The 12,074-nt window shown below is 38.3% G+C and overlaps 1 non-coding gene across 1 annotated transcript; it reads left to right on the top strand.

Annotated features, from left to right (window-relative positions):
- LOC118933305 (U6 spliceosomal RNA) lies at nt 1-105 on the top strand. Its single transcript, XR_005033073.2, has one exon. It is a non-coding gene; the product is annotated as a U6 spliceosomal RNA (small nuclear RNA).
- The last annotated feature ends 11,969 nt before the right edge of the window (nt 106-12,074 follow it).

Here is a 12,074-nt window from a genome sequence, read left to right as displayed (position 1 = left end):
ATGTTTACTTGGTAGCATATATACTAAAACTGGAACAATACTGAGTAGATTTGCATGGCCCAGTGAAAGGATGACATGCAAATCTGTAATATATATGTTTTTATTTGATTGTTGAAATAAAAAAATATAACATGCTGTAAGGGGATTTCAATATATTTATATTCAGGTTCAATGATATAAAGGGTGAAGGTTTCTATACTTCACTTGAAGTAGTAAACTATGAACTCTAAACACAGTGAGAAAATATAGGTATGTATATTCAAACCACTTCTATAGCAGCAACTATAAAAATATATATACAAAGAGAGTTATTCAAAGAGATACAGTAAAAAGCCAACAGGTAAAATGTAATGTCAAGAAGTATTCAAATAATCTAAAAGGCTTGATGGGGGTGGGTCAAAGAGAGCAAACAGAAGACTAATAATAAAATGGCACATTAAGTTGAACCATATGACTACTTACACTAAATATAAATGGACTAAACACATCAATCAAAAGCTGTAGATTATTGAATTCGATTTTTAAAAGACTCAACTGTATGCTGCTATAGAATCCCACTTCAAATATAATGAAATAGATAAATTAAAAGTAAAAAGGTGGGAAAAGGAATGCCATGCAAATACTAATCAAAAGAAAGTTAGTGGCTATATTAATATCAGACAAAATAAAATTTAGGATAAGGAAATTATCAGGGTCAAAGAGAGATATTACATAATGATGGAAGAGTGATATAGCAAGATGATATTGCAGCTCCCTAAGTGTTGTTTATTTGCTGTTACTAGTTGTTGTTTGTTGTTTTTAGTGATTAGCTGTTATTTGTTATATTAGTTCTTATAACTAGTAACAGAGCTTCAAAATACATGAAGCAAAAGCTGATAGAACTGAAAGGAGAAAGAGACAAATACATAATTACAGTTGAGGACTACATCACTCCTCTTAGTAATTGGTAGCACAAGTTGAAAAAAATCAGCAAGAATATATAAGACCAAATGACACTATCAACCACTCGACCTAATGAGCATTTATAGAATATCCCACCCAAGTAACAACAGAATATACACTATTTTCAAGTACATGTGGAATATTGAACAAAACAGACCATATTCTGGGTTACAAAACAAACATTATATTAAAAGAATGAAATCATGCAAATTATGTTCCCTGACCATAATAGAATCGATTAGATCAAGAAAAATGATTTCTAGAAAACTTCTAAATATTTGGAAATTAAGCAATACACTTGAAGAAGTTCACTGGTCAATAAGGAAGTTTCAAGGATAATAAAATATTTTAGACTGAATACAAATGACAGTACAATATATCAAAATTTGTAGGATGTAGCTAAAGTAGTGCCTGGAAAGAAGATTATACTTGAAATGCTCTTTTTAGGAAAGAATAAAGGTCTCAGATCAATAACCTAACTTCTATCTCAATAAGCTAGAAAAAGAATAGCCAGGTAAACACAAAGCAAGAAGAAAGAATAAAATAAGAACTATAAGAAAAGAAATTAATGAAATGGAAAAAAGAAAACAATGGAGAAAATCAATGAAATCAGAAACTGGTTCTTGTGAAAGTTCAATAAAACTGATAAACTTCAAGCTAGTTTTGCCATGACAAAAGGAGAGAAGATGCATATTACCAATATCAGGTATGAAATTCGGGATATCACTACAAGCTCCCACACATAAAAAGATAACAAAGAATACAATAGGCAATTCTCATATAAACAAGAAACTTACATGAAAAGGACCAAATCTTGAAAGACTAACAAACGAACAACAAACTAATGAAATTCACACAAGAAGTAAATAACCTGAATAGTCATAGATTACTAAAGATATTGATTTCATAGTTGAAAATTGACCGATTAGAATAAGGAAACTATCAGAGTCAAAGAGAGGTATTACAGAATGATGGAAGAGTTACCTCATCAAGATGATATAACAACTCTAAGTGTTGTTTATTTGCTGTTATTATTATATTGCTCCCCCACCAAAAGCAAAGCAAAACAAAAAACATCCAAGTCCAGATGTTTTCATTAACTAATTCAACCAAACAGTTAAGAAAAAAATAATACCAGTTCTTTATAATTTCCTCCATAAGTGAGAAGAGGAAATAAAGGACTTGTATCCAGAATTTGTAAAGAAATTTCACAACTTCAAAATAAGAAACTAAATAACCCAATTTTAAAAAGTAGGCAAAAAATCTGAAGGGATACTTCACCAAAGAAGACATATCAATTGAAAATAAGTACATGAAAAGATGATCAACTTTATCATTCAGTAGAGAAATGCAAATTAAATGAAGGATACTGTAATATACCTATTAGAATGGTTAAAATTACATACATAACTACCCAATGTGATAGCCAGAATTCAGAGTGAGTGGAATTCCCATACATTGTTGGTATAAATGCAAAACTGTATAATCATTCTGGAAAATAATTTGATAATTTTATACAAAGTCAGATATTCATTTACCTTATGACCCATTTACCACTTCCTGGGTATTATCCTAGAGAAATGAAAATAGATTCTCATAAAAGTCTGTACATGAATATTTATAGCAACATAATTCATAATTGATGTAAACTAGCAACCACTCAAATGTTCCTCAATGGATAAATGAATAAACAAGCTGTGGTATATCCTTTTATTTACTTAGCAATAAAAAGGAATGAATAGGTGAAAATACAGAGGGATCTCAAATGCAGTGTACTAAGTGAAAGAAAACAGTCTCAGAAGATTACATACCATATGATTCCATTTATATGACATTCTGGAAAGGCAAAATTATAGAAATGGACAGCAAATCAGTAGCTGCCAGGTGTTGGGCTAGGAAAGGGGTCAACTACAAAGATACAGCACAAGGGAATTTTTTTTCATATGTTGGAATTATTCTGTATCCTGTTTGTGGTGGTAGTTATAAATGTTTCCGTATATGTTAAAACACATAAAACTGTATACCAAAGAAGTAAACTTTCTATAGGTAAATTTCCTAAATGATTAAGATGCTTAAAAACTTCAAACAAAAAAATGAAGCCACTAGGTTCTATTTCCACATCCCCTTTCCACACATTCTTTGCTTCAAATTCTTACCATTGACTTCAGAAATATGAAACCGATCTCTATTCCCTGAGACTTCATCTCCTAATTATAGCCAATCAATAAAACAGAATAATGCTTCATTGAAATAAAAAATAAAACAAACAAAACAAGCATATTTAGTCTAAGAGAAAGTGTGTTTATGTACAAAAGGACATTTATTATGAAATAATGATGATTCTAATGTGGAGATTTTCCAAAAATGTTCACTTTACCCAGTAGCAGAGTATAAGCATGTCATTAGTTACAATTGCCAGTTTTTATGTACCTAATGGCATTTAGTTGAACCCACTCACTGTGCCCAGGGTAGCGGCTATTTCTATGGGAATTAGGTCGTTCCACCCTTACATTCTCTATGGCGGATGTCTTGGATAATTCCAAGGGCTTGAGGTTCAAGCTGAGGGAACTGGCAGATTTTGATGACAGCTGCAGAAGCACCAGTTCTATTGTGTCTCTGGGAGGATGAAGTGGTTGTAGCCAAGGAAAGGTGAGTCCTGGAGGGATCACACCTCCATGGGGTCACAGGTTGGGTTGTGAGGAGGACTGGGGTGGGTTGTTAGTTCTATCTATTCCTTTATAAACTAACATGCCCTTGGGCACACACATTACCAGTGATCTTTGTCCCCACCGCAGTCTGCCAACTTGTGCTTAGCAAAGGGTTAGGCTTGGGAATGGACTGGACTGGAGCCAAGAATCCTTGTCAACAATCACCATTCATCCCACTGATTCACTCATTCCTCCAACTAGTGTTTTGGGGTTGCGTAGAGTGTGCCAGGCATTGCTCTAGCTCTTCCTAGAAACCCTCTGAGAACATGCAGTGTGCATATAACCTCCTGATGATCAGTCTCTTTGCTCCTGCATATTCCTTCATGGGTTGAGTCATGTATTTCCTACAAGAGTAAAAAGCTCCTTGAAAACAGGAATCTGGTTTGTGTCTCCTTTGCACCACCCACGGAAGGTAACAGCCCCTTGCTATAAACTTGTAAACAAATTTGATGTTCCCAGTATAGCATATATGCTCAATAAATAATTGATGGAATCAGTGAATAACCACACCTTTTTTATTCACTGCCGCCTCCTCCTCCAGTAGGGATTCTGTCCTTACATTACTCAAGGGCTGACATCAATGAAGTGGACGTTACAGTGTGGGCTTTTTATAAAAGTTCTAATTTTGAACTAAAATATGGAAAAGAGCTTTGTAAGAATAGTAATAGTTTGCATTACTAAAAGGCCACCATATGCTGGAGCTCTGAATCAATTATTAGCTTGCTTCATCTCCATAATAAACAGATGTTTTTAGTCCCATTTCACAAATGAGGAAGCAAAGAATAAAAGAGGTTCAATAACTTGTCCAGGGTCACATGGATAATTATGAACAACACAGCTGGTATTTGGACCTAGGTCTCTCCATTGCTAAGCCCATCTTATTAACTACCATGTTTTACTGTGCATATGAAGTAGGATGCAGTTGGAGGAAGTCAGGGTGCTGACAGAGATTTAGAACTTGCTTATTGAATTAGTGGAATCAGGGAATGACTGGTCTTGGATAAAGAATGGCTCGATCTGGGGATTTTAGAACCCTTCTTGACTCTGCTTATCCTAAGAGACACACAGAAATAAGCTTAAAAAAAATGGGCTAGGAGGTGGCACACAAAAAAATTAAAAAATACCCAGCTAGAAAAAGGAAAACCATGGGAGACAAACGGCAGGAGAAAAATGATCTGAAGTCATGTTCTGTAGTATCACCAAGCATTTTTGGCAGGATTTATGGCTCTGGTGATTGTCCTCAATGGCAAAGCTCATACTTTAGTCACAGCAAGATCACATAAAAATACATTTATTGCACAGATACATTTTTAAAAATCTTGGACAGGGTCCAAGATAAAGGCATGTAGCAAAATTCCAAAGTAAAAGCTTTGATCCATATTATTTTTATCCACATACCTGATTTTTTTTTTGGCCAATAGTCACATCTTGCCAAATGACCAGAAATAGCCTTTAATAACCCCAAAAAGAGCATGGTGTTATAGAAGACCAGGATTGGAGGAGAAGCAAGATGAGGGACATTAGGGATGGGAATCGGCATCTGCACATGTTAGAACAGAATGCAGAATGTTTTGAGGGAAGTCGGCAAATGCCAATGACCAAACAGACTAAAGTTCTGGAATAAAAAGTGAAGGGTCATTACAATGATTGACAACAAGAATCCACTCACCCTTTTATTAAAGGGCCCTCCAATTTTCCTTGGGAATCTACACCTGCACCATTCACAGCACATTCGGTTCAAGTGGAACTTCAGGGGCAGGCAGGTGACCCATGTTGGCTGTGGAAGCACTGAATCCCTCGGAACAGTGATTGGTTCCAAATAGACACATGATTCACTTGGGTCAATGAGAACAGTTCTGGGACTTCTGTCAGAAATGTGTTTAAGAGGCCGTTTTTCCTTCTGCTGGACTTATGGAGAAACTGGGAAAGGATCCTGGAGCTTCTTGCACTATCTTGCCGCCGCTAAGACAAAGTGATGAAGAGTAAAGGCACTGGAGAGAACAAGGGCTGAGAGATGGAGGGAGGGAACCCAGGTCCGACGTGCTGTTTTAGTGACTGTATCGCTTGGTGCCTGAGACTTGGTACCCCTAGAATTTCCTGTCCAGATAGTCAGTAAAATCCCTTTGGGCTCAAACCGCCTCATATTGGGTTTTCTGATGTTTGCAGCTAGAGATTGATATCCACAATAGTTAGAACATTCATTGAGTAAAGAGGGCTATGGGCAAGAATCATGGTCCATACACTAGAAAAAATATCTCAGGGCCATTGTAAGGTGGACAGAGGTCAACAACACGGGGATGCACTTTAAAAAGGAGGCCACATCCTAAGATGAATAAAAATTGTTATTTTTAAAGTTCCAGGCCCTCATAAAAACACAATATAGTCTTTTCAGGCCTGTGAACTAAAATACAAAATGTAAGTAAAAATATGTTCAGAAACTGACAAAGTTGCAGAGGAAGGCCCTTTGTATAGATTTAAGGTGATCATAGATAGCTACAGAATAAAATGATAGAACCATAAAACAATGTCTCCATGAATTGATATTTTTTCCGAGAGAATGTCTTATAGTGTGGTGAAAATAGCACTGAACTTGGATCTAGTAGTTTCAAATTCAAGACTTGGCTTCTGACACTTTCTAACCTTCTAACCTCATCATCCAACTCCTTAAAACTTTGATGTCTTAATCTGTAAATGGGGATAACAGCACCTTCCCTGAAGTGCATGTAAAGTTTAAGTAATACTATTTATGAAGATACATAATGCATCCAACAAATTTACTGACCTCCAAATAAAGACCAAAAGGCCTATTTTCCCCCAAATGTATACAAGGCAACACTGCATTTCACTTAATCCCTCAGTGCGACCCTCTGTACAAGGTATCTGCTCTCATTATTCCATTTTACAGATGAGGAAACTGATATATACAGATTAGTCCATAAGCATAACTAGCCAGAAAGCTGTAGACCTAGGGTTTGAATCCAGCTCTGTTTGACTCCTATTTATCTGCCTTCAGTGACCTAAATAAATTAGCACTAGTTAGTATTATTTTATTATTAATGAGTTACATAAATGAATAGAAAATTTAAATAAGTAGAGATAGTAAAGGCCCAGTCTGGAAGTCATGTTAAAGATCAACTACTGGAGCATTCAAATAAGAAATCCTCCCAGGTGGAAAATGGACTACATCCCCTGCCTTTACCTTGGTTGTGCTAGACTCTTTATCTGACTGTCTTCTTGTCATAGTATCAGCTCTCTAAGCTACATAAGGAATTATTTCCTGAATGGAATATTGAGGAAATTACAAGTTCCTTCTTGGAAATGGGAAGAGTTGATCTATCCAAATTGCTATTACTTTAAAAATAATCTATTCTAAAAGTGCGGGTAGCAATAAAAGTCTGTTACATCCCTATAATTCTAGGAACATATCTGTATTTGAGTCTCTTTTTTTCCATTTATTTCCATGTATTTGTGTCTCTTTCCATTTTAGGATCTCAGAGAAACAATAAAATATTTCTCTGTGTTATCACCTGGTCATAGCTAGGCAGATACACAAGAAATTTATTTCTGCACCACTGTGATAAGTAGTCCTCTTTAATCTCTATTCAGGGAGGGAGCTTTAATTCTATTTTTGTCATATATTTTTCCCAACTGTGCAATCTTTTATGATTCTCCAGGAAAATTAATCCTACTTCCACAAAACTTGGTGGACAGAAAATCAGTGAGTACTGCTTTGAATTGCTTCAATTTCCCTCTTCCAAGGAGAATGTCTCATTTTGGTTAAATTTAGCAAACATACCTTGGTTGGCTGTTCTGTGCCAGGCATTGTGCTCAATGCTGGGAATAAATTAACAAATAAGATCTAGCCCCTGCCTGCAAGGAGCTCACAATGCTTAAAACACATGTGGGGTATACCCACTCCTCACCCAATTTCTAGCTGACACAATGTGTTTTTAGGAAAATGGAATTAAAATAAATCTGGTGTATTGTTTGAGTGACTGGATATCTTGGTCCCTGAAACTTGATATCCCTAGAATTTCCTAATGGTCAGTAAAACCCCTTTTTGGTTCAGACCTTCTTGAGTTGCTTGAGAAAAGATCCTCATTGCCTATTTTCATAACCGGAAGATGCAATCGCAGTTGGATCTACACCAGCTGCCTCATAAATTCCACTGAGGTGGAAATGGCCAAAGTTAATTTATCATTGTCACACTCATTATATCTATTGACCACCTATCAGACACCAAATATTCTTGGAGACACTGAGTATATCTTGAGGAATAAAATGCTTGTGGATCTCCCTTGCCTGGAGGGTCTTGCAATTCACTGTGGGAGATAGGACTAAAATGTAAACAAAATAATTAGATGAATCATGACAAAATGTGATCGATATTATCTGGGAAACTGGTTACAGTGCTGAAGAATCACAGTGGAGAGTGAGGGAATCTCCTTTGCAGGGTGTCTATGGGAAGACCTTTCTGAATTGGTAGCATTTAAGCCCAGACCTGAAAGACACAAAGGGACCAGTCATTTGCAGGCTGGAGGGTAGTGAGAGGGCAACAACATGTGTGAGGGCCCTAGGGTGGGGATAAAGTGTTTTATGCTTGAGAAACTGAAGGTCTAGCTTGAATTCCCCCATGGTTTCCCTGTGGCATCTACATTGTGGGGTCACAAGTTTATCTTTTCCTATGTAATTACATTGTGCAAACTTGTAATTGCAATACCTAGTTGGAGAAAGTATGCCTGGAGGCTTTCATTCAATGGATAAATAAAGAAATAATGGTGATACCACTAAATGTAAGTTTCATCTGTAGTAAGTCACTGTCTGTATTGCTCTGTAACAATTCATCATTTCTTCAGTTAAATACACTTTGAAAAGATATGCAATGCACCCCTATACAAAAGATCACAGTAGTCTAAAACTCCTTTGCAGTATGTATTTTTCACCTCAAGATCCCTCATATTTTGTTTTGCTCATTGGTTGCATCTATGCCAGGCTAGGTCACGTGCACTCCCAAAAAACCCACTCCCAAAGCCTGACATCTTATGATATAAGACTTAGTGATTTTATGATTAACAACTGCATTGAAATTCATTTGCTGATGTTGCAATTCATACATTTTTTAACTTGCCTTTTGGTATCTGCTCAACACACCCATTGTTACTTTTTCTGATCTCAAAAAATTAAGTCCCAGGGTGAACAAGTTGAATATAGACTCAGTCATTTATCTCCTGTTAACACAGCAATGGGCAATTACATCAGTAAACACCAGACTTAATGCCCTTAATGAAGCCTCCCAAAGTTAAGGCCCCAAGGGTCAAACCGCTGGTCTAAGTCCTGGCACCAGCTCCCTGAGAGAAGTCATCAAATTGAAGGGTGGAGGGATGCAAAACAGCCACGCCAAAGTGGTCTGGCTGAATTCACCAGTTAAGGCCAGCTCCTCTGCTCCTTCCCTCTGGCCTGTGGATGCTGGGCACCCAGCCCTGTGGATGTGGACCAAACAGCACCCCTTGCCCGGGTCCCGGGATGCTACAGGAGTCGCAGCTGCTCACCACTGGGTAACCATTTACTCTGCAGTAAATAAAGAATAAGGGGGTCTTGACTGAACAATAAACAGTGCTGGCACTCGTCATGCACCTGTCATGAGTGAAGACAAATTATTGGAACCATAAAAATGAAGGAGCTTGCTCACACCCTTTATAGCCTAGCTATACCTTCCATTTATTGCTATTTGAAGATCTGTTCACATTCTTCTCTCTTCCGGGACGCTGTGGGGGCCTATAAGTCATACACCATCCATTTCTCTCTCTTGCTCTCTCCCTATTTTTAAAAATAGACTATTTTTTAGAGAAGTTTCAGGTTCACAGAAAAATGGAGCACAAATACAAGAGTTTCCATACAACCCCTGCCCCCCCTCATGCATAGCCCCCCACCCTGCTGCTGACATCCCGCACCAGAGTGGTATGTTCATTATAATCAGTGAAGCTACATGACCATCATTATCACCCAAAGCCCACAGGTTCCAGGAGGCTGCACTGGTGCTGTACGGTATCTGGGTTTGAACAAATGTATAATGACATATATCAACCACTATAGTATCACAGAGAGAGAACAGCCTCACCACCCCCCAAAATCCCCAGTGTTCTTCTTATTTATTCCTGCTCCCCTTTGGAAACCACTGATCTTCTTTATTGTCTCCATAGTTTTGCCTTTTCCAGAATGTCATGTAGTTGGAATCGTACAGTCTGTAGCCTTCTCAGATTGGCTTCTCTCACCGAGTAATTTGTATTTAAGACTCCTCCGTGCCTTTTCATGGTGTATCCATTCTCTTTTTCCCAAATGCCTCACACAGAGTAGACACTCAATGGGTCTTTGTTGAATAAATAGGTTGAATAAATGAGCAAATGAATGCATATAGTATATGCACAGTTCATTTGACAACTGTTTACACTGAGGCCTATTGAGTGTAGACCCTCTGCTAGGCGTCTTCAAACAATAACATTTGCATGAGACCTCCAAAAATATTTATTTTATCCTAACAGCCATCATTAAAAATAAGACAACAGATATTTTTCTTATTATTCCCCCTTGTAACAAGATCAGGAAACTCAGATTTGGAAAGAGAGAATGACTAGTCCAAACTCCCTGTGCTGGGGAGTGTCAGTGCCAGCAATGGCCACTGAAATTCTCTGATGTACTGATGCCTTAATCCTGTGCATCATCTCCCCTAGAGCCAGGCTCTGGGTCATTCAAACTGATAAACATTAAACAAGGAACTAGTTCCTGTTGACATAGTGAGAGGTGAGGGCTGAGAGAGACCCCTCTCCGGATCTAGTTATTCAGGGCAGGCCATCGTCTCACAGGGTAGCGTGCCCTTGGCTTTGACCTTGCAACCTACATCAGCGAACCCCAGACTGCCTTCACCGCAAGCAGACAGCTACTGGGCCGCAGTGTTCATCTCTCGGAAGGAAACTCTAACAGCTGGTGGCTGAGTAGCTCATTGTCATACAACAGTGGAAACTGCCCTGCCGGCTTCTCCTGCTCCTGCTGGGGATCAAAAGGGCTTCAAGGATCTAGGCCAAGTTTCCTGCCAGGTCTCAGTTGTGACGGGGCCTCAGAGGGACAATGAACTTCCCTGGGAGCTATGCCTGTTATGAGTGATGGGCAAGGTTTGTGAAGGTTTGGCCTGAAAAACCAATGCTATCTGGAATTAATTAATTCATCCCCAGATGTTCACTTTTAGCCTTTATCTTTTCCTTGAGAGCCTTGTACTAATATTTAACTATTTGCTATGTATATCCCTTGGGTGCCTCAGTCTCCTCAAAATCAACATTTCCAAAATACCACTCTAATAATCTTCTTGCCCAAATCCTCTCCTTATTGTATACATCTTTCCCCAGTGAATCACACCATCATCTCCAGTCACCCAAACTGGAAACCAAGCCCTTATTTGTGTTGAACTCCTCCATCATCCCAAATTCAGTTAGTCACCAAGTCCCTACTCTCAAATCTCTCTACTTTTCATTCCCTTTTCTTCAACTGCATTGCATCAATACTTGTGTACTCATAGAATATCCCTAACTGCACTCTCTCTTGGCCACCCAGCTCGCCCTCAAATCAGTCTTCCTCCTAGCAGCCAGAGTGAGTCACCTGTAGTACACGTTAGAACAGACAAGCCCTTGCTCAAAACCTTTCAGCAGCTCAGCATGGACCATGCTCCCCTGCGTGCTGTGATCGGTTGTGACCTGTCTGCTTATCTAGACTCATTGGCCTCAGATTCTAAAGATTCTGGGAATCATAAGGTTTGACTTCCTACATACGCCTCCTGCTGTTTCATACCTCCAGGTCTTTGCTCTTTGAAACACTTATCCCACATTTCCTCACCTGGCTAACTCTTCCTTATCTGTAAAAACCATGCCTTTGTAGCACCCTGCGTGAACCTCTACTCTTGTCCTATTTCATTGAGATTATTTTTTTATGTATTTGTTGCCCTCTGGAGCTAAGATCAAGTGCAGAAGATATCTGCTCATCACTCCATTAATCACTTCTTGCATTATAATAATCACTTTACACATCAGCAGCCCCAACAAATCTTCAAGCTTCTAGAAAGCAGGAATGGTTTTTTTTATCTATGTTTCTCTGTGCCTAGCACAGAGCCTGCCATATGGTATACATCCAGATCTATCTGTCCACATTCATTCATTCGTTCAAGAAATACTTATTAAGATCCTAGTTTATTCCCATCAGTGTGCTTTGTAGAATATAAGCTGTTGTTCTAGTTCTTAAGGTCTTACATACTAAAATAACATAAGCAGTGCTTTTTAATAAGTTGCTGGCTCTGATATTTTGATTAAATGGAAAACAGCTCCCTCACCGCTTACCCTCTCCATGGCATTTGCTCTCTTCAGAATATGACTATCTGCTATT

The sequence above is a fragment of the Manis pentadactyla genome, chromosome 16 (assembly GCF_030020395.1).
Source record: "Manis pentadactyla isolate mManPen7 chromosome 16, mManPen7.hap1, whole genome shotgun sequence".
In the NCBI taxonomy this organism is placed as follows: domain Eukaryota; kingdom Metazoa; phylum Chordata; class Mammalia; order Pholidota; family Manidae; genus Manis; species Manis pentadactyla.
Note: the sequence above shows the minus strand (reverse complement) of the source record. Positions and strands in the feature narration are given on the sequence as shown.